This window comes from Schistocerca piceifrons, chromosome 1 (genome assembly GCF_021461385.2).
Source record: "Schistocerca piceifrons isolate TAMUIC-IGC-003096 chromosome 1, iqSchPice1.1, whole genome shotgun sequence".
NCBI lineage: Eukaryota > Metazoa > Arthropoda > Insecta > Orthoptera > Acrididae > Schistocerca > Schistocerca piceifrons.
Genome location: NC_060138.1, coordinates 1,074,161,755 through 1,074,184,086, shown reverse-complemented (window position 1 = coordinate 1,074,184,086; position 22,332 = coordinate 1,074,161,755). Strand labels below are relative to the sequence as shown.

General features: G+C 41.1%; 1 long non-coding RNA gene and 1 pseudogene across 2 annotated transcripts in view; one reads left to right on the top strand and one right to left on the bottom strand.

Moving 5' to 3' along the window:
• The window catches only part of LOC124767937, a 28,780-nt gene extending 16,101 nt beyond the window's left edge, over window positions 1-12,679 (top strand). The window contains exons 3-4 of one of the 2 annotated variants that reach the window (XR_007012973.1): window positions 2,624-2,704; window positions 11,045-12,679. This is a non-coding gene — a long non-coding RNA (uncharacterized LOC124767937). Of the gene's footprint in view, window positions 1-2,623; window positions 2,705-3,550; window positions 3,762-11,044 lie in introns of those variants that run through there. The other variant, XR_007012974.1, reaches the window with a different exon arrangement.
• Window positions 12,680-20,877: 8,198 nt separating this feature from the next.
• On the bottom strand, window positions 20,878-20,994 carry LOC124723960 (annotated as a pseudogene).
• Window positions 20,995-22,332: the final 1,338 nt, after the last annotated feature.

Genomic DNA, 22,332 nt, shown 5'->3' with positions numbered 1-22,332 from the left:
CTAGAACTACGAAAACTGCTATTTTATTTCTTGGTAAGAAATTAAAAAATTGTGTGTTTCAGTGTTTCCGGAAATCTGAACTTTAAGGAGGTGAAATAGTGGATGAAAGTCCTTTTTTACTTAATAATTATGAAGGAACTACTGAAGCCTTTTTAAAGATACGTCTATGAAAATTAGTATTTGACTTCTCGTTTAGAAATAACAAAAAATATTTGTTACGGTATTTTTGGAAATTCAACCTTTAGGCGGAGTGAAATAGGGGATTAAAATTTTTATGAAAATATTTCAATATGAAAGTATTTTTAGAGATAAATCGAAGAAAACTTGTATTTGGCTTCTCAGTTCTAAATAAAAAATACATGTTTCGGTGGTTTTGGAAATTAAGGAATGTAAATTTCTATGGAAATATTTCATTATGAAAGTACTTTTAAAGCTAAATCTGTTAAAATTTGTATTTGGCTTCTCAGCCCTAAATAAAAAGAAATGAGTTTCAGCGCTCATGGAATTTCACCTCATAAGGAGGTGAAATGAGGGATGAAAGTTTTTAAGGGAATTTTTCATTATGAAAGCATTCCTAGAGCCAAATCTATGAAAATTTTTATTTGCCCTCTCGGTTAGAAATAAAAAAATACGTGTTTTAGTCATTTTGGAAATTCAAATATTAAGAGAGTGAGATTATGAATATGTTTATGAAAATACGAAGGTCATTCATTAAGTAAAGCAACACTTTTTTTTCATGAAACCAGGTTACTTTTATTCAGGATTGCAATAGACCATATTATTCCTCACTCTTTTGACGACAAAAATCACAATTTTCAACATAATCTCCGTTCAATGCGACGCATTACGCAACCTCACTGGGAGGGGCAGTATGTCCGCATGGTAGTAGTCTACAGGTCGACGTCGGAGCCAACGACTTGCTGCATTAGTAACCTCCCCGCATTATCCACGTACTGCTTCCCGCAGAGTAAATCTTTCATTGGGCCAAACAGATGGAAGTCGAAAGATGTGAGTTCCAGACTGTAGTGTGGATCAGGAAGACCAGTCCAGTGAAGTCTTTTGAGTTCCTCTGGGGAGCGCAGACTTGTGTGAGGCCTTGCGCTGTCATGGAGAGGTAGACGTTCATTTGTATTTCTGCGGCGACGAACACGCTGAACTCTTTTTTCGATTTCCTGAGTTGAACGTTGCACTATGAGGGAGGACATCAAACAGAATAACCCCTTCAATCTCCCAGAAGAACGTCGTCATGACTTTTCCAGCAGAGGGTGCGGCTTTGAACTTTTTCTTCGGAGGAGAGGTGGTGTAGTGCCACTCCATGGGTTGCCGTTTTGTTTCCGCTTCGAAGTGACGAAACCATGTTTCATCGTCTGTGACCACGTTCGATAAAAATTTGTTACGATGAACCTTGCAATGTGCAAGTAATAAACCACAGATTGTCCTGCATTGCTGTTTATATTCTGTTAGGCGGCAACGAACCCAACAGCACACATCATTTGAGTACCCCAACTGGCCGACGAGTGCGTCACCACTACCCACAGATGCGTCCAGTTGCGCAGCGAGGTGTCTGATTGCGATCCGTTTACCACCTCGAATGAGAGTGTCCGCACGCACGTTCCAGCACGGCAGGAGTCACGGCTGTGTGCGGCCAGTCGGCACGCGGGAGGTCGGACAGGTTTGCGTGACCTTGTCACGGTGAAGACAGATGTCTCGCCCAGCGACTCTCCGTGCGTTTGTTCATGGACAGATCTGCGAAGAAATTCTGCAAACGGCTATGAATGTCTGAGATGCTCTGGTTTCCAAAAAAAAAAAAAAAACTTAATGACAGCTCTCTCCTTGGAAAGCATCTCCGTTACAGATGCCATTTTGAAGGTCAAGTATAGCACCGCATCTTGTCGGAACTTCATGAAACTATCGAGGCTGAAGCCGGAATATTCCACGATGTCTCACAACAAATTCTGCATTTTTCAACCGAAAATGGCCGAGAAAAAAATTTCTTGCATTACTTATTTTGAACTTCCCTCGTATCTCGTTATATTAAAAAAATTTAAAGCAAAATCTATTGGTACTTTACTTCTCGTTTAGAAATAAAGAAGTGTGTGTTTGAAATGAAAGTTTCTATGGAAATATCTTCACAAGAACTCAAAAGGCAGTATTATTCAAAACCTCCAACTACAGCTACCATAATCACTTTTTCGTCAGAACTACATTCGGAAAAGACCATGCTTCCATGGCCTTAATTAGTGTAAAAGGTTTAGAAGGTGTTGCAGTTCGTGAACCAAATCAAAGAAAGCTGTTTGACAGTCGCCACGACGAGTCGGCTTTGTCAGAATTGGATAGAAAACGAAACGGCACTTTAATACATTAGTTTTTTAGTTCGCCTTATGTATATTTATAAAAATATTTTTGTAGTAATTACAACGCAAAAGCTAGCGAAGTAGCGAGTGCTAAACTATTGTGTAACACGAGGACAATATTACCAAAATATTGCTAAAGCATCATATTTACACAGGAATCAATGGTTGTTTATTTTCTAGTTAATTAATTCTACTACACTCATTTAAATAATTTAAAATATTTTTGGCGCTAGACTGTGTACTTTTATAATATTTACATGTTCTTTCAGTCCGTGCAGTGATTCCAGATACACAACGCATGAACCAGAGATTATAACACTTGCCGACTGCAGTAAAGGTCCATGCTGAAGGTGAGCCACTGTCTATAACGTGAACTTATATAGTTAATATCGAACTGATCTAGGAACAGTCTTGCTTCATAACTAATATTTGTCGAATGAAACGGTCTGTCGCTTATAACACTGTAAATCATACGCCTCTCCTTCGAGCAAGCTTACTGGCAGCAGTAGTGAGCTCTCTGCAACGACAATCCTGCAGGTGATGACGTGCGGGAGCTCGTCAAACAAATAATGTTTCAATTGAACTTTGAAATATACGGACATAAACACTCAGTCTTACGCAAACAAGGACGTTCATGACGTGTGACGCACAAGCCAAGCACACAGAACACGCGCCCGCGCGCCCACACGCACACACACACACACACACACACACACACACACACACGCACACACACACACACACAGAGAGAGAGAGAGAGAGAGAGAGAGAGAGAGAGAGAGAGAGAATCAATCTGAATAAGGCGAACAGATAAGAAAATTAACTCATTTAATACTATAATGTGAAATGTGAAAATGTAAAAAGTAGTGGATGCTACTTGATAATTAGTAATTAAGTAACTGGTAAAATGTTTTCATTGATAAGTAACATGAGCTACTCAATTGTTAGTGTTACTCGACGTATTTATTCTGATAACATATTAGAAACAAATTTCCTATTGAACGCTAGACACTACAGCTAATTGGTTAGTCAGTTACATGTTCCGTTGATCATCTGGACTATTTATTCTTTTGTCGAAATGATATATAACTAGTCAGTTTACAGAATATGTATACACGCTTAGTGTTAACATTAATGAACACATTATTTTTAGTCCTGCATATGCAACTATACTTAAAAATTACGCTTTTTTTCAGGATACAGGTTTTAAATAGAAATTCGTCCGCGACACGGGAGAAGTAGTCCAGGAGAAATGAATTTGGGTTACGTCGAAAACTTTCTCTGCTAAGTGTCAGATATTTTATATTATTACGTAACTGATCAAAAATTTTTGTTGATGCATATTGAACTCCTCTCTGAGCCAATGACAGCTTTAATAATGAATAATAAAGGTCTTTTTTCCTCTAGTGTTGTAGGTATGGAGGTTATTGCTATTCTCAAATTGTGATGATTACTTATGACGAATTTTACTAGCGAATGTATGCAGTGTGACGGTGCAATAAAATTGCCTGTCTCCTTGAAAATGTATCTACATGATGACCGCGGGTGAACATCATATTGCTCTTACAACTAGCTTTTTATGCAATCGGCGCTCTCTTTCTAAGTGGTGAATTACCACGAAATTATTCCATATGACACTACTGAGTGGAAATACGCAAAATATATCAGGAGGTTGACTCGTTTGTTTCCAAGACTAGCAGTCATACGAAGAACACATGTAGCTGAATTAATTGGTTGAGAGCTCAGAAAAACGCTTCTTCCCCTACAATTTTCCATCAATGTATACACTCAAAAATTTAGAACATTCTACCCTATTTACTAACTCCTATTCATGTGCTACATCAGTTGTTCGTATGACTCTGTTTGTTATACAGGGCTGAATATAGAGTGTTTTCAGTTCATTTTCAGAGAACCAGGTAATAATTCTTGGATAAACATCATTAACAACCACTTTTGCGGCTTTGTCTGTAATACAAGTAGCATGATCTGGAAAAAATACCAATTCTGCTTGTTGAATGTTAAGAGGAAATTCATTCATATACAATCTAAGACAAAATTTTAAAAAAACGAAGGAACTATTCTAATGGAATGGAAATCGGGAGATGTGATGTAAATATATGTATAAACAAATGAATACAATTTGAGAAAAATGGATGATCTATTTAAGAGAGAGACTTGCACAAACTGAGCAAGCCATTAACGCGTTAGTCCACTTCTGGCCCTTATTGAGCAGTTATTCGGCTTTTAATTGATTGATAGAGTTGTTGGATGTCCTCATCAGGGATAGCGCGCCAAATGCTGTTCAGTTGGCGCTTTAGACAGTCAAAATCCCGAAAGAGTTCGAAGGCCCTGCCCATAATGATCGAAACGTTCTCAGTTAGGAGAGATTCGGCAACATAGCTGGCCAAGGTATGGTTTGAAAAGGACGGCTACAAGCCGTAGAAACTCCCATCGTCTGCGTCCAGGTACAGGGGATATGCACAATAATGTGAACAATGGCAGTAATGGGGGATTGTGTTTGACGGTCAACAACGCAGGTAAGACACGTGTCGCGTTGGACTGTGCGTGTTCAGTACGGACTAGGCATCAGTGCAGGTTGCTTACGAGTCGTGCACACTTCGTATTTGCATTCAGAGGCAGATTGTGCGGGCCCAAAAAGCTGTATCATCAGTAACCAAGACAGCCAACGTATTGAATGTTTCAAGAGCAACTGTTTCAATAGTTATGACATCCTACACGGAAGACATCATAGTGTAAACGTAATAGTGGGCGCAAATCAAAACTAAACGACAGAGATCGTCGTACGGTAACGCGAATGATGTCAAAGCAACACAGAATTACAGCGGCTATAGTGACTGCAGAGCTCAATAGCCATCTTCGAGGCCCCGTATCTACCAACATTACCCTCCGAGAACTCAATAAAGCGAATATTCATGGACGAGCTGCTATACCAAAACCATTAGTGGCGACAACGAATGGAAAGAAGCGTAAAACATGGTGTCAGGAGCATAAATCCTGACCAATGGAAATATGTCATATGGTCCGACGAGTCAACGTTTTGGTTATTGTCAACATCTGGCCGGGTTTATGTCTGGAGAACGCCAAAAGAAGCCTACAATCTTGATTGATTATTCCAACAGTTAAGCATGGAGGTGGAAGTGTGATACTGTCGGCAGCCATATCATGGAATTCTGCTGGTCCCATAATTACTCTCAAAGGCCGTGTTATAGCCAACGATTACGTGAACATTTTATGTGATCAGGTGCACCCTTTGATTCAAATCCCCAACAAAGATGCCATATTTCAGAACGACAATGCATCAATTCACACACGCAGTACAGTACAATCGCGGTATGAGGAGCATGCAACTAAACTGCAGCGTCTCCCCTGGCCAGCACAGTCCCCGGACTTGAATATTATTGAACCCTTGTGGGCGGTATTGGAGCGCAAACTGCGGAGCAGATTTCCGCGTCCCTCTTCACTAAACGTAATAGTGGGCGCAAATCAAAACTAAATGACAGGGATCGTCGTACGCTAACACGAATAGTGTCAAAAGAACACAAAACTAAGGGTGCTAAAGTGACTGAAGAGCTCAATAGCCATCTTCGAAACCCCTTATCTATCGGCACAGTCCGCCGAGAACCCCATAAAACGAATATTCGAAACGAGCTGCTATGTCGAAACCATTAGTGACGACAACCAACGCAAAGAAGCTAAAACATGGTGTCAGGAGCATAAATACTGGACGGCCGATCAGTCGAAACACTTCATATGGTCCGACGAATCAACGTTTTGTTATTTCCAATGTCGGGCCGGGTTTACGGCAGGGGAACGCCTAAAGAAGCTTGATTCCAACGCTTAAGTATGGAGGTGGAAGAGTGAAGGTTTAAGCAGCCATATCATGGTATTCCCCTGGTCTCACCAATACTCTCAAAGGCCGTGTTACAGTCAACGATTATGTGAACATTTTAGGCGATCAGGTGCACCCCACCATTCAAATGTTGCCATATTTCAGGACGATAACGCACCCATTCATACAGCCAGGGCAGTACAATCGTGGTATGAGGAGAATGCAACTGAACTGCAGCGTCTTCTCTGGTTAGCACAGCCCCCTGACTTGAACATTAACGAACACTTGTGGGCAGTATTTTGCCTATCTACTGGATTATGTTGCTGGTATGTAAGCCCAAGACGACTTGCCTGGAAGGGCAACAAAACTAGGCACAGTTATCTTTGACGTCCCGCTGTGCTCTTAGAGATCGTGCTATAAAAAGGAAGGCATCCCAGGCCATGGTTGTCCGACCGAATGGCCATCCCACAGCTGTCCGGTACGCCTCCAGACAAGTCTACGGCCTGGAATCTCTTTGACTGGAGTAGAATTGTCTTCAGTGATGAGTCCAGCTTCGATGACCAGCGAAGGCGTGTCCTGCAACACAACGGCAGCAGTGCGATACCAACCTGACAGTCGCTTGCTGTACAGCCCGACAGCTAAGAGTGCTGGTCTGTGGTGGCATTTCATTTTATAGCAGGACCCCATTGGTTATCATCTGTGACATTCTTACAGCACAGCGCTGTGTAGGCGATATCCTACGCCCGGTTTGTTTCCTTCATGGTAAGTCATCCTGGGTATACATTTCAGCAAGACAATGCCCTCCCGCACACGGTGAGAATTTCTTCTACTTATTTTTATGTTTGACAAACTCTACATTGGCCAGCGAAGTCGCTGGCCCTCTCCCCAATTGATAAAGTTTGAAGCAATATAGACGGAACAGTCAACAATCTCGGGGTTTTGTCCATCTAACGTGCCAATTGGACATAATTTGGCACAATATTCGTCAGGAGGACATTCAATAATTCTGTATCAATCAATGTCAAGCCGAATAAAGGCTTGTAAAAGCCCAAAGGCGGACCAACGTCTTATTGACTCGCTTATTTTGTGAAGCTGTTTCTCTTGAATAAATCCTTAAATTTTGCTGAAATTGTAATTATTTGTTTGTGTGTACATGTACAGAATATCTACCGATTTCCATCACAATCGGATAATTTCTTCGCGGTGCGTCGCGTTTTGGTTTTGGTGTGTGTACAGGATGGTCCATTGATATAGACCGGGCCAAATACCTCACGAAATAAGCATCAAACGAAAAAACTACAAGGAACGAAACTCGTCTAGCTTGAAGGGGCAAATCATCTCGCACCATGGTTGGCCCGCCAGATGGCGCTGCCATAGGTCAAACGGATATCAACTGCGTTTTTAAAATAGGAACCCCCATTTTTATTACATATTCGTGTAGTACGTAAAGAAATATTAATGTTTTAGTTGGACCACTTTTTTCGCTTTCTGATAGATGGTGCTGTAATAGTCACAAACGTATGTGATATCACGTAACATTCCGCCAGTGCGGACGGTATTTGCTTCATGATACATTACCCGTATGAAAATGGACCGTTTACCAATTGCGGAAAAGGTCGATATCGTGTTGATGTATGGCTATTATGATCAAAATACCCAACGGGCGTGTGGTATGTACGCTGCTCGGTATCCTGGACGACATCATCCAAGTGTCCGGACCGTTCGCCGTATAGTTACGTTATTTAAGGAAACAGGAAGTGTTCAGCCACATGTGAAACGTCAACCACGACCTGCAACAAATGATGATGCCCTAGTAGGTGTTTTAGCTGCTGTCGTGGCTAATCCGCACATCAGTAGCAGGTAAATTGCGCGAGAAGCGGGAATCTCAAAAAGGTCGGTGTTGAGAATGCTACATCAACATCGATTCCAGCCGTGCCATATTTCTATGCACCAGGAATTGCATGGCGACGACTTTGAACGTCGTGTACAGTTCTGCCACTGTGCACAAGAGAAATTACGGGACGATGACAAATTTTTTGCACGCGTTCTATTTAGCAACGAAGCGCCATTCACCAACAGCGGTAACGTAAACCGGCATAAAATGCGCTACTGGGCAGCGGAAAATCCACGATGGCTGCGACAAGTGGAACATCAGCGACCTTGGCGGGTTAATGTATGGTGCGACATTATGGGAGGAAGGATAATTGGCTCCCAATTTATCGATGGCAATCTAAATGGTGCAATGTATGCTGATTTCCTACGTAATGTTCTACCGATGTTACTACAAGATGTTTCACTGCATGACAGAATGGCGATGTACTTCCAACATAATGGATGTCCGGCACATAGCCCGCGTGCGGTTGAAGCGGTATAGAATAGCATATTTCATGACAGGTGGATTGGTCGTCGAAGCACCATACCATGGCCCGCACGTTCACCGGATCTGACGTCCCCGGATTTCTTTCTGTGGGGAAAGTTGAAGGATTTTGCTATCGTGATCCACCAAAACCGCCTGACGACATGCGTCAGCGCATTGTCAATGCATGTGCGAACATTACGGAAGGCGAACTACTCACTGTTGCGAGGAATGTCGTTACACATATTTCCAAATGCATTGAGGTTGACGGACATCATTTTGAGCATTTATCGCATTAATGTATTTACAGGTAATCACGCTGTAACAGCATGCGTTCTCAGAAATGATAAGTTCACAAAGGTACATGTATCACATTGGAACAACCGAAATAAAATGTTCAAACGTACCTACGTTCTGTGTTTTAATTTAAGAAACCTACCTGTTATCAACTGTTCGTCTAAAATTGTGAGCCATATGTTTGTGACTATTACAGCGCCATCTGTCACAAAGCGAAAAAAGTGGTCCAACTAAAACATTCATATTTCTTTTTCGTACTACGCGAATATGTAATAAAAATGTGGGTTCCTATTTAAAAAACGCAATTGATATCCGTTTGAAATATAGCTGCGACATCTAGCTGGCCAACCATAGCATCATCTGGTTTCCCACTTCAAGCTAGACAAGTTTCGCTCTTTGTAAGTTTTTCGTTTGACGCTTATTTCGTGAGATATTTGGCCCAGTCATGAACAATGGCCCACTCTTTATATCCTATTTACTGATGTTTTTCACGTGCAACCTCCTATGTTAGAAACACTCTTCTTGTTGTACAGAACTGAATACAGTGTGTTTTCAGTCCGTTTTCAAAGAACGCCTTAATATTTCTTTGAAAATCATGATTAACAATGTCTTCTGGGGCTTTCTGTCTAACGGGATTTATTATAACAGTAGCACCGTCTGGAGAAAGTACCGATTTTGCCTGTTGAATGTTAAGAGGAAGGTGATTCACGTATATATCCTATTTACTGACTCCTCTTCATGAGCTACTTCAATTGTTGGTATGACTACATTTGTTGTACAGAACTGAATACAGCGTTTTCAGTTTATTTCCGGAGAACGACTTAATAATTCTTTGAGAAACATCATTAACAACCTCTTCTGTGACTTTCTCTCTAGTGAGATTTATTATAAGAGTAGCATCGTCTGAATAACGTACCAGTTTTGCTTGTTGCATGTTAAGTTGAAGCTGAGTCAGTTATATAAGGAATAGGAGTGATCCTATAGTTGACCCCTGTGGGACTACCTTTGTTCTCTCTGCCACGTCATTAAGGGTTTCTCCCCTTCCAGCACTGAATTATTCAGCACAACATTTTACATTCTCATTGTTAAGTACAACCCGAATCACTTGTGTATGAATATATGTCGTGTGACTAGGGCCTCCCGTCGGGTAGACCGTTCGCCGGGTGTAAGTCTTTCGATTTGACGCCACTTCAGCGACTTGCGCGTCGATGGGGATGAAATAATGATGATGACGATTAGGATAACAACATCCAGTCCCTGGGCGGAGAAAATCTCCGACCCAGTCGGGAATCGAACCCGGGCCCTTCGGATTGACACTGTTGCGCTGACCACTCAGCTACCGGGGGCGGACAGTTGTGTATGAAGTCATCGATTCGGTAAAACCTGAAGTTTTCTAAGAGTGCAATTTGACCTACACTTCAGACTACATTTCGAATTACTTAAAATGTCGTGCCTAATACCTCTAGTGATTCGGAAGATTAAACTGAAGATAAAAAAACATAATCAAGTTTTGTAGTACAATGCTATGGTAAATGATAACTAAACCTAGATATCTTGCAGTGGGTTTATTACAGTGTTAAAGCGACATGAAAGACGTGTTGTGATGTTGGTCGGGGGCACTCGAGACCCCTCCTACCCTCTCTCATCTGTATCCTCCTTAATGCGCCCCAGCCATAAAATAGTTATGTAAGCACAATACACTACACACAGTGAAGAAATTGTGCACCTGAGTCTGCTATATATAGGCCTTCTCAATGCCTGACAGTACTCAAGTGCTACACGCCCTGGCTGTCTGTTCACATAACGACGGTAAAGAGGCATACAAATTCATACAATATGGTAGTTCATACAGTTCTGATTTGTACCTGGCTCTACCATGTCGAGAGGACAAATGTTCCATTGGAATGACAACCTGCGAAACGTACGATATGTATGTTGTTAAGTTTCATCAAAAGAAGAAGCTACAAATAATAAATTATTAATACATTGTTTCAGATAAGGAAAAAAATATGGTGTTTCCTTATTATAAGAGATATTACCTGTTTATTTGGTTTATCTTTCCCTATCAGTAATATGCTGTTGCTTTTACAGCTATATAAAATGGTACGTATGTGTTTCCTTTTTCAAGAGCATTTCATTGTTTGTATTTGTTTTCGCTTGTAGTAATCGCATGCTCTTTGTTTTAAGAGTCACAAATGCTGCCATGTGGATCATTGAAGGAGACGACTGGCCGCTCCAGGCCCCTAAATGTGAACATATTACTCTTACTTACATTTTGCAAGTCTCATGAAATTTTATCATAACGAAAACCACGAGTTATACAAGAAACATTCCACAGTGTTAATAAAAATATCTACCCTGGCATTCCATAGTAACATTTGTGTCAACGGTATGATCATATAAAGACGATACACTACAGGCAATGAAGAAATTATGTAACTGACTGTTGTCTGTAGGCCGTCTCAATGCCTGAGTCTACAAGTGTTAACACGCCTTTGCGGTCTGTTTGCGTATCTCTATGGTTGTGGTTAAAAAACAACGACTGTGGTAACGCAGACGGACATGTACAACGATACTTCGTCGCCTTAGATTTTCTTTGTTTTTGTCCTGACTTGCGTTCTGCAGCTCTACTAAAATATCTAGATGCATGCCCTTACAACATGTGACCATGCGATGCAGACGTACCACAATCCCGCTCTGTTACAGATGGTGCTTTCCGGGTGCTACATAACTGACCAATAGAGCCATATTTCGTTTCAAACATTCCTAGTGGATGTAGAGAACAGTTTTAACTCCTAAAAGAATTTTGACAGTACTTACAGCTAAACGATATCCTCCACGTGTTCTCATTTAGTGCTTAATCTCCTAGACTTATAATACAGCAGGTCTCTAAGTGCCACAGCTGTGTATAGAGCATAGAATTTCAAGCAATTATAGGCAGACCGTGCCAATCTGTTTGTACAACCGCGAATAGAAATTGATCGAAAATTGTGGTGCCATTTTAACGAACATTGTCCAGAGGTTATATCAGCAGAAACTGCTTGCCATAAATTCAGTTCAGTTAGAGTTTTAAAATAATTTATTTGTCATACTAAAAAGAGTCTGGTTGAAACTGTGCTACATTAGTTGCACTGTGGTGTAATGGCAGATGTTTTACACTCAAAACATTCTAGAACGCAACAGTAAGATGATGTAATATCACTGATGCCATACAGTGGTCTCGCCTGGAATAAGTATGTGGACGCAAATGTAGAAAATTTTACAGCATGCAACCGCTTTCTTTCTACCTTTATAATATCAGCGTTATGTATTTTATTAAAACCTTTTAGTCGTGTTGCAAATATTGGAAAAGGTGTATAATTATATTTCACATCCAGGGAACATCATCATCTTGCCCTAAAACTGCCATGCACTCATTTTATCTCTACAGTTGAATGTATTCCTAACGGTATTTACAAAATTTAAATATTTTTATAAATTCTTATTGTTTCTCAGTTTATGTGTTCGAATAACTACTTATTGAAGGACACTAAAAATAAAAAAAATAAAAAGACGCATTACATTTTAGCAAGCTAATTCCGTAATGCCCGCCCTCACACGACGACAATTTGTACTGCTTGTCTTCTTGCTTGCCAGACACTACTTTGGCCTGCAAGGTCGCTGAGAACGTTGGAATATTATGGACAGGGCGCTGTAACCTGCTCGGGATTCTGACGATCTAACGCGCCATCTGGACTGAATTTGGCAAGATATCCCTCAGGAGGATTCTACCAATCAATGCTGAACCGAATAACTGCTTGCATAAGGGTCAGATGTAGACCATCGCGTTACTGACTTGCTAAATTTGTGAACCTCTTTCACTTGAATAAATCATAATTTTTTTCTGAAATTGTTATCATTTGTTTCTTTGTACGTGTACGTCACTTCTGCCGATTTGCATCCCATTTGGATAATTCTTTCATGGTGCGTCGTATTTTTCTTCTTTTATTCTTTTCCTTTTTTCCTTTAGATTTAGCGAATACTTAGAATGTCAAACATACGCCGCAAGTTTCATTTGTATGTTATAGTCCTTGATATTTAACTTAATCCCTGAAATAATTTTTTAATATCCCTTTCACACTGTGACATTATAAATATAACAATAACATCCTTTTCAATTAATTTATTATGATAGAATGAATTATTAAAAAACTAAAAACCCGCCTCGATTGCGAAAAAAGCACCTAATGTTAAGTGTTAACCCAGGTTTCGGCGTAGATAACTACACCTTCTTCAAAACAACAATAAAACCCACAAGTGCCTAAGAAACTGGAGTTTATGGTGGGTCATGGCCCATCGAACATAGGCCGGTGTGAGGTGGAGCGTACACCATTAAGTTAAGTAATGGTTTTGAGTTTGTACATATGTACTGTTTGTGTTTTCCTTTTCTTTTTCGTTTATAAATGTATAGTTATGGTGTTATTTTAATCATTGACAAAGGTCTTCTTAGGCACTTGTGGGTTTTATTGTTGTTCTGAAGAAGGTGTAGTTATCTACGCCGAAACACTTAACACTAGGTGCTTTTTTCGCAATCGAGGCGGGTTTTTAGTTTTTTAATATATTAACCAACGATTCCTGACGCGCTGCGATGTTGAAGGTTCTTAGAATGAATGATATATGTCAGGTCTAACACTGATTCTTACTTTGTTAACAACGAGCAAACGATGACAGAAACATCAATTCTTATTACAAACAAGGGACTGCGAAAGTTATCTGCCATGTATGGAGATACATATACACCACATAAACCTCTAAGAGCACATTGATTTTATTTACTCTATTAGTATTTCACATGTTTTAAATTTTTATTTTAGATAACATCTCTTTCTGAGGCCAATATACCAGTACAGAACATTTACTAATTGATAAGGAAACCAGTATTGTAATGGTTAGGTTGAATATAATACTCATGTCAATTAAATTCCTGAAGAACAATTCATATACGTAAATTAGCTCTTTTCAGTTTTGACCGTTAAATGTGGAGCGTGGTTTGCCAGTTTCTTGACGCCTGGTACAGTGCGTTCATCGCTGGTGGCTGTTGCAGCAACTAGTCGCAGGTTGGCGGAGTAACCAAGGTGGCAAGCTGCCTTGCATCATCTTGAGAGCTGTAGCTGTGGATGATGGATACTCACGAACATCAACAATTTTCACTGAATTTTCTGTGTCGGCAACCACATTTCAATCTTTAACGCTGTGTCACTCGACCCTGCATAACAAAAATACTCCAAGACAGCAACAGAAGTATTACACAAGGATCATCGTAACAGACTCTATAACAGAATGTACGTACAGTTGTCCAGACGCCACTTACCTCTGTTTTCACCAGTGTTTAGTGAATATCAAATTGGGGCGTGACTCATTCCGGTTGGCCAGGCTGTTTCTCTCACGCTGTCTGTTCAATTGTTTATTACACGGTATTATTTCGTCCGGAGATCTCCATTAGCAACAGAGGGAAAATGTTTGTCAGAAAGGATTTATTTAATATACTTTGTTCGTCAGTGTCATAACGCATTTCGCACACTCTGATCGGGACACAGACTTATAGGACTGTAAGCTTTTACAACTATTGTTTTGTAGCAAACCATCGCTCCCTCTAGCCTGGATGGATGCACTTGATTCGTCAGCGTCATTAAATCTCACTTCTCTCCTGTTCATCCCTTTGACGTTCATAACAAGCGTTAGAAGTCTCCAGGGTCATCTTATCCAGGTAAATATTGAAATCCATTACGAGACATTTTATTCATTAACACAGTGGAAAAACAATCTATCACTCTTCCTGGACGTCCTTCCGTACGGTAGCACTACAATATCTGTATTAGAAAAGGATGTATGTGTACAGCATTTATTGCAGTGTCTGACATTGTGTATTAAGTGTGGCGTCGTGGTGTGAATTTCATATACATATATTTTGAGAAACACTTAAATCATCGTTACTTACTTACAGCTACTACTCTGGAGATCACACAAAACGATCGTTACAAACATTTATATTTCTCTCTTCAACAGGAAAAAACAGGTATATGTAAAAACAGTATACGTGAAAATGCTGGAAGAAATCATGACAGATTTTTGTAAAACTCCCAGAAACTGATAGCATAATAAGAAGAAACAAGGAATGGGAATTTATTTCATTCTAGTATTTCCTTGTGTCTCGTATCACATCGATATAAACCCTCGTTCCCTTGAGTAAAAGAAACTAAATCTTATGCACACTTTAGTGAAAATATTACTAGATTAGTAAACACAGTTTCCCTTTATCTTAGGTTTACGAAAGATCGTGGCAGTATAAGTATCAGAATGGTAAAAATCACGGGTCAAACATGGTGTTTAAAAATTTGGGTTTAACACTACGAACTGAAATGCAAGGAACACACTAAATTAGTAAGGAGCATGGCGAATGGGGAGACGTTAAAGAACTTTGAAAAAGTGTACTTTGTGCATTTGTTAGGGAAACTACATACAAAATTCTACTGTGGTCTTTTCTAGAGATCCTTATGAGCCACATAATGAGAGGCACGAAAGACACGGCTCTAGCTTGTTGACATGTTTTACACCCCAGTCGAAAGCCTGATAGAGGTATTCAGCGAAGACTCTGAAGTTTTCGGAAGGAAGATGGCGTTGTTAAAACAGGTTGGCTCACTTGAGAGAACCGATATTTGAGATAGCGCGTTAGACTGTTTCTACTTGACATACGTATGACAGAATGACATAAGACAATAATACGACGCATATGGAGGCTCACACCAACTCCACTTTTCCTCCTTCCATTCGTGAATGGAAAAGGAGATGGAATGATTAATAATGCTACAAAACATATTGAAGAGTACATATATGAAGAAAAGTTAGTAATCAGAATTGATTCTAAAAGACAGTTGACAATAGGTCACAGGGACTCAAAAACTTTTTCGTTCTCTCCAGCATACGTAATGCACGTTCAGCACTTCTTTTTAACCTAGAGTTTTAGAACGGCGAGGGCAATATATGCATGCCACACGTGAGCAGTAGCGGCAGTTTTGAGATGATTTCAGTATCTGTATTCCACAATGGCAAAAACTGTCATGAAGCAATGAAATGCAATTCACGTGTAGCCACAACACATGCACACTTTGTAGCTCTTCCTGCCCCTTCCTAAGTAACTGATTAATTAAATAATTAGGACGAGATATGGAATGTTTCTGCCGTGACACATTAGTATGTCAGACATGCTAACAGCACAAGTTGTTCTTTGTGAATCGTTTCATGTGGAGGGCTACATTGACCAATATGCAATGAAGAGACCTAACAATTTTCCCGGGCTCCATACGAATTTGATGGCAGTACGAGATCGTCCACCAATGTTCCCAGAGGCTGGTTTGAAACTTTAGCTCACTTTTATTGAAATGAAATAGTCGATCGTAGTAACATCATGGCGTCTGCCTAGAAGTTCGTTCTAAGCTGACTAGGGAGCTATGCTGTCTCGCTCCTGCCCGCTCAAGGCGATCGGTCTATTCAGCACGCCAATGATTTACAACATTCACTGAAATTTATTAGACTGATTGAAATTATAGTTATAAAGCTTTCACTGTGGACGAGGTCTTCAGCAGTGTTAGAACGCTGTACAAGCATTTAAACAGTAAATATATATCGTGAAAGTTATGTGCTTGGCGCCATGCCGAGTAGGTGATTCACTGCTCTCTCTGGAAGCTCCAGCACGACGCAGTATTTACTTACATCACTGTTACAACGCTTTCATTACCATCTATCTCTCCTGGGGTGGGACCGTCTACCGATTCTGACTGCCCGCTGGCTTCCAGCCGAGTTAGCCTTCATATAACACACGGTCCAGTCACTGCCTATGTTCGACATCAACGTATAATAACTATTCACAGGCGGCAGACGGCAGCACTAGCAGAGGACGTTATCTGATATGTACCAATTACCGTACGTTATTACGTGTAGAATCAGGTGAAAATACTGAAAAAATTCGCATAGTGATAGTTTATTCGAGAAGTCACCAGCATTATCGTGCTACTCAAAATTCAGACATGTATAAAACGCAAGTAGCATTTCATGAAAGTGTCTAGACTTCTTACACAACTTAAGTGAAAGATTCTCAGTCTAAAATGATGCAGGAATTTCCTTAAACTAATGAAATGTAGGAAAACAGAATGCATTTATCTCGGTAACGCATGGCTTTGTCTTGTCATTGAAGTTTTAAATGGTCTGTTGCACTCTGGTGGTCGCAGCATGAAATAAAACAGCTGCCAAACGGAAGCTGGGAGCTCGCGCCATCGCTGCAGTCTGGAGTGACGCAGAAACGTGATGTAGCTGAAACACGAAAAATTTATAATCGAACCCGCACGATTGTGCGGGCCAGAGTGGAAAGGGATATAAAGCGGACTGCAGCCGTTGTCTTAATGCGGAAACGGAGCAATTTATCTGACGTCAAAAGAACGTCATCATTGCCTGCCGGGCCTAGGGTGGAAGCATTTCCGAAACAGCTAAGTTTGTAAACTCTGCGCGTGCCGCTGTGGTTAAGTATACGGGGCAAAGCATAATGGCGCTGAGGCAACTGTGGCGCACCACGGGCCATAGATGACTTGCATGAACGATGATTGCGGAGGAGGTAAGGCCGAATAAACGAGCAAAGAGCAACTCCACATGAACCAAGGGGAGACTAACAGTCCTCAACGACCGTTCAGCGAACGTTGCTGCGTATCGGCCTCAGCAAAATGCGCCTGTCTGTGACCCATACTGACTGCTATTCGTGGGCGGCTAAGGCTGGAATTTGCACTCCAGTGCAGCAACTGGCCGTCCACTGACTAGTGACTCGTGGCCTTTTCAAGATGGATCGCGTTTTATGCTCCATCGCAAAGATAGCCGTTGGCGTGTACGGCGTGAAGCATCTGAAAGCAAACACCATCCAACCAGGAGGGAGCGTTATGGCTCAATATGGCTCTAAGTACTATGGGACTTAACATCTGAGGTCATCAGTCACTTAGACTTAGAACTACTTAAACCTAACTAACCTAAGGACGTCACACACATCCATGCCCGAGGCAGGATTCGAACCTGCGACCGTAGCAGCAGCGCGGTTCCAGACTGAAGTGCCTAGAACCGCTCGGCCACAGCGGCCGGCGGATCGTTGTGATCTGGAAAATCTTTTCGTGGCATTCCCTGGGAGATCTCATCATTCTGGAAGGCACAGCAATTCAACACAAGTGTGAATCTATCCTTGGGGACGATATCCACCCCTACAAGAAGTTTGTTTTTCGTCGGCACAATGACATCTGCTAGCAGAACAATGCAATTTGTCACACAGCTGAAAGTGTTTGTGTGTGGTTCAAAGAGCACCACGATGACTTTAGAGCACTGCTATGGTCACCAAACTCCACGGATTTAAACCCAATCGCGAGTCTGTGGGACTACTTCGATCGGACCTTTCGTGCCATGGATCTTCAGCCGATAAACCTACATCTACGTCTACATCCATACTCCGCAAGCCACGTGACGGTATGTGGCGGAGGGTATCTTGAGTACCTCCATCGGTTCTCCCTTCTATTCCAGTCTCGTATTGTTCGTGGAAAGAAAGATTGTCAGTATGCCTCTGTGTGGGCTCTAATCTCTCTGATTTTATCCTCATGGTCTCTTCACGAGATATACCTAGGAGGGAGCAATACACTGCTTGGCTCCTCGGTGAAGGAATGTTCTCGAAACTTCAACAAAAGCCCGTACCGAGCTACTGAGCGTCTCTCTTGCAGAGTCTTCCACTGGAGTTCATCTATCATCTCCGTAATGCTTTCGCGGTTACTGAATGATCCTTTAACGAAGTTCGCAGCTCTCCGTTGGATCTTCTCTCTCTCTTCTATCAACCCTGTCTGGTACGGATCCCACACCGGTGAGCAGTATTCAAACAGTGGGCGAATAAGTGTGCTGTAACCTACTTCCTTTGTATGCGGACTGCATTTCCTTAGGATTGTTCCACTGAATGGTCATTCCATTTTAAATCACTACTAATGCCTGCTCCCAGATAATTTATGGAATTAACTGCTCCCAGTTGCTGACCTGCTATATTGTAGCTACATGATAAAGGATTTTCTTTCTATGTATTCGCAGCACCTTACACTTGTCTACATTGAGATTGCGTCAATTCGTTGCACCTCGTCCTGCATTTCAGTACAATTTTCCACTGTTACAACCTCTCGACATACTACAGCATCATCCGAAAAAAGCCCCAGTGAACTTCCGATGTTATCCACAGGGTCATTTATGTATATTGTAAACAGCAACGGACCTAAGACACTCCCCTGCGGCACACCTGAAATCACTCTTACTTCAGAAGACTTCTCTCCATTGAGAATGACATGCTGCGTTCTGTTATCTAGGAGCTTTTCAATCCAATTACACAATTGGTCTGATAGTCCATATGCTCTTACTTGGTTCATTAAACGACTGTGGGGAACCGTATCAAACGTCTTGCGGAAGTCTAGAAACAGGGCATCTACCTGGGAACCCGTGTCTATGGCCCTCTGAGTCTCGTGGAGCACGTATGACACCATAACCCCGTCGGTATCTACCAAAATCTCAGTGACACTGTTCCTGCGCGCCTCGCATCGGTCGACGCTGCAAAAGGCGGTTATTTGGGCTCTTGACAAGTGGTCACATTAACGTGACTGGACAGTCTAAGTCTTTTCATGTGTCTCACATTCATTAGAAGAGATAGGCTTGCACTTCGACAACAAAACAAATATGTTACAGGTGCATCAGAAATATCCAAGGACGATGTCAGTGAGAACCGACAACAATTATGAAACCATACAGTTTAGAGGCAGAGAGTTAAAAGGGCAATAGTGCTTAAGAAATTCAGTTTGTAAAATTCTCAAACAGCATGCCATACTATAAGGAATGAAACAAATATGACACCAAGTGACTCTTAACACAAGGATCTGGCTGCCAGGAGCCATCTAGAGCTTGGATCTGAACAGTAAAAGCCGCACAGGAGAGCCTGGAAGAGTCATTGTCTGATCAGATGGTACGATGGTACAGCAGCGCACGTAGCCCTTGTTTCGGCTAGCTACAAGAATGCAGCGTTTCTGCATAATAAAGGTGTTTTGCAAAGATACACGCAACAAATGCACACTTTGACCAGACCTGCAGGTACTGCAGAAACTGTAACTCACCATAATGAAAGAACGCTTTCAGGTCAGTGTCTTTTAGCATGGGAAAAAGAGAGCATTACATAACAGCTTCGAAAGCTGTTTTTAAATAACCTAACGGGCTAAAAAGAAGCTAACAGTCGTACGCATGGATATGCCCACGGAATGTTTTACAGTACATTCAGGAAGATATCCTGAGAGACTTCAACGTGAACTTTCAGGAGTAGAAACGATAACAATAAATCAGTATATCAGACGTATTGAAATTTTGTGGAAATAATAGCGCTATTCATATATCCATTTACCAAAATCATACACTCGACATATTAAATATATTTACACATTTCCTCGACATATTGTACTTTCGTTTTCTGCATAATTTTACTGGGTTTTAGGAATAGGTGGCTACTTAGCTATCCGCTTATTCTATCAAATACATTTAAAAAACTGAATATTCGTTAATTGTTACCTGTAACATATTGCTATATAACATCTCAACTGATCCATATGGTAAGTACTCATTTTTAAAGAGATTTACGGCTTATGGCGTTTCAGATATATCACTTATACATAGTCACGTGTATTTTTCTATATGAGCGTTGAATAATTCCGTATATATATATATATATATATATATATATATAGCACTCCGTCTTCAGGCCACAAGTGGCCCATCGGGACCATCCGACCGCCGTGTCATCCTCAGGTGAGGATGCGGATAGGAGGGGCGTGTGGTCAGCACACCGCTCTCCCGGTCGTTATGATGGTTTTCTTTGACCGGAGCCGCTACTATTCGGTCGAGTAGCTCCTCAATTGGCATCACGAGGCTGAGTGCACCCCGAAAAATGGCAACAGCACATGGCGGCTGGATGGTCACCCATCCAAGTGCCGGCCACGCTCGACAGCGCTTAACTTCGGTGATCGCACGGGAACCGGTGTATCCACTGCGGCAAGGCCGTTGCCATATATATATATATATATATATATATATATATATATATATATATATATATAAAACTATCCAGTTAATTTATTATGTATTTCAAACTATCGAATGCGTCGATATGATAACTCTCCTACTTTTCGAAAGTCAGTCAGGTGTTTCTAACTATTCAGTGCAGCTGTTCAATAAACACCTTGTGATGTGATTCTTGTAATTTGCAGATGAGGAAGTGACACTGCATTTTTTAATGTAGAGTGAAATTTATGGTATGAAACTATCGTACTGTGATGTTGTTGTTGTTGTTGTTGCGGTCTTCAGTCCTGAGACTGGTTTGATGCAGCTCTCCATGCTACTCTATCCTGTGCAAGCTTCTTCATCTCCCAGTACCTACTGCAACCTACATCCTTCTGAATCTGCTTAGTGTATTCATCTCTTGGTCTCCCTCTACGATTTTTACCCTCCACGCTGCCCTCCAATGCTAAATTTGTGATCCCGTGATGCCTCAAAACATGTCCTACCAACCGATTCCTTCTTCTAGTCAAGTTGTGCCACAAACTTCTCTTCTCTCCAATCCTATTCAATACCTCCTCATTAGTTACGTGATCTACCCACCTTATCTTCAGCATTCTTCTGTAGCACCACATTTCGAAAGCTTCTATTCTCTTCTTGTCCAAACTGGTTATCGTCCATGTTTCACTTCCATACATGGCTACACTCCATACAAATACTTTCAGAAACGACTTCCTGACATTTAAATCTATACTCGATGATAACAAATTTCTCTTCTTCAGAAACGATTTCCTTGCCATTGCCAGTCTACATTTTATATCCTCTCTACTTCGACCATCATCAGTTATTTTACTCCCTAAATAGCAAACCTCCTCTTCTACTTTAAGTGTCTCATTTCCTAATCTAATCCCCTCAGCATCACCCGATTTAATTTGACTACATTCCATTATCCTCGTTTTGTTTTTGTTGATGTTCATCTTATATCCTCCTTTCAAGACACTGTCCATTCCGTTCAACTGCTCTTCCAAGTCCTTTGCTGTCTCTGACAGAATTACAATGTCATCGGCGAACCTCAACGTTTTTACTTCTTCACCATGAATTTTAATACCTACTCCGAATTTTTCTTTTGCTTCCTTTACTGCTTGCTCAATATACAGATTGAATAACATCGGGGAGAGGCTACAACACTGTCTCACTCCTTTCCCAACCACTGCTTCCCTTTCATGCCCCTCGACTCTTATAACTGCCATCTGGTTTCTGTACAAATTGTAAACAGCCTTTCGCTCCCTGTATTTTACCCCTGCCACCTTCAGAATTTGAAAGAGAGTATTCCAGTTAACGTTGTCAGA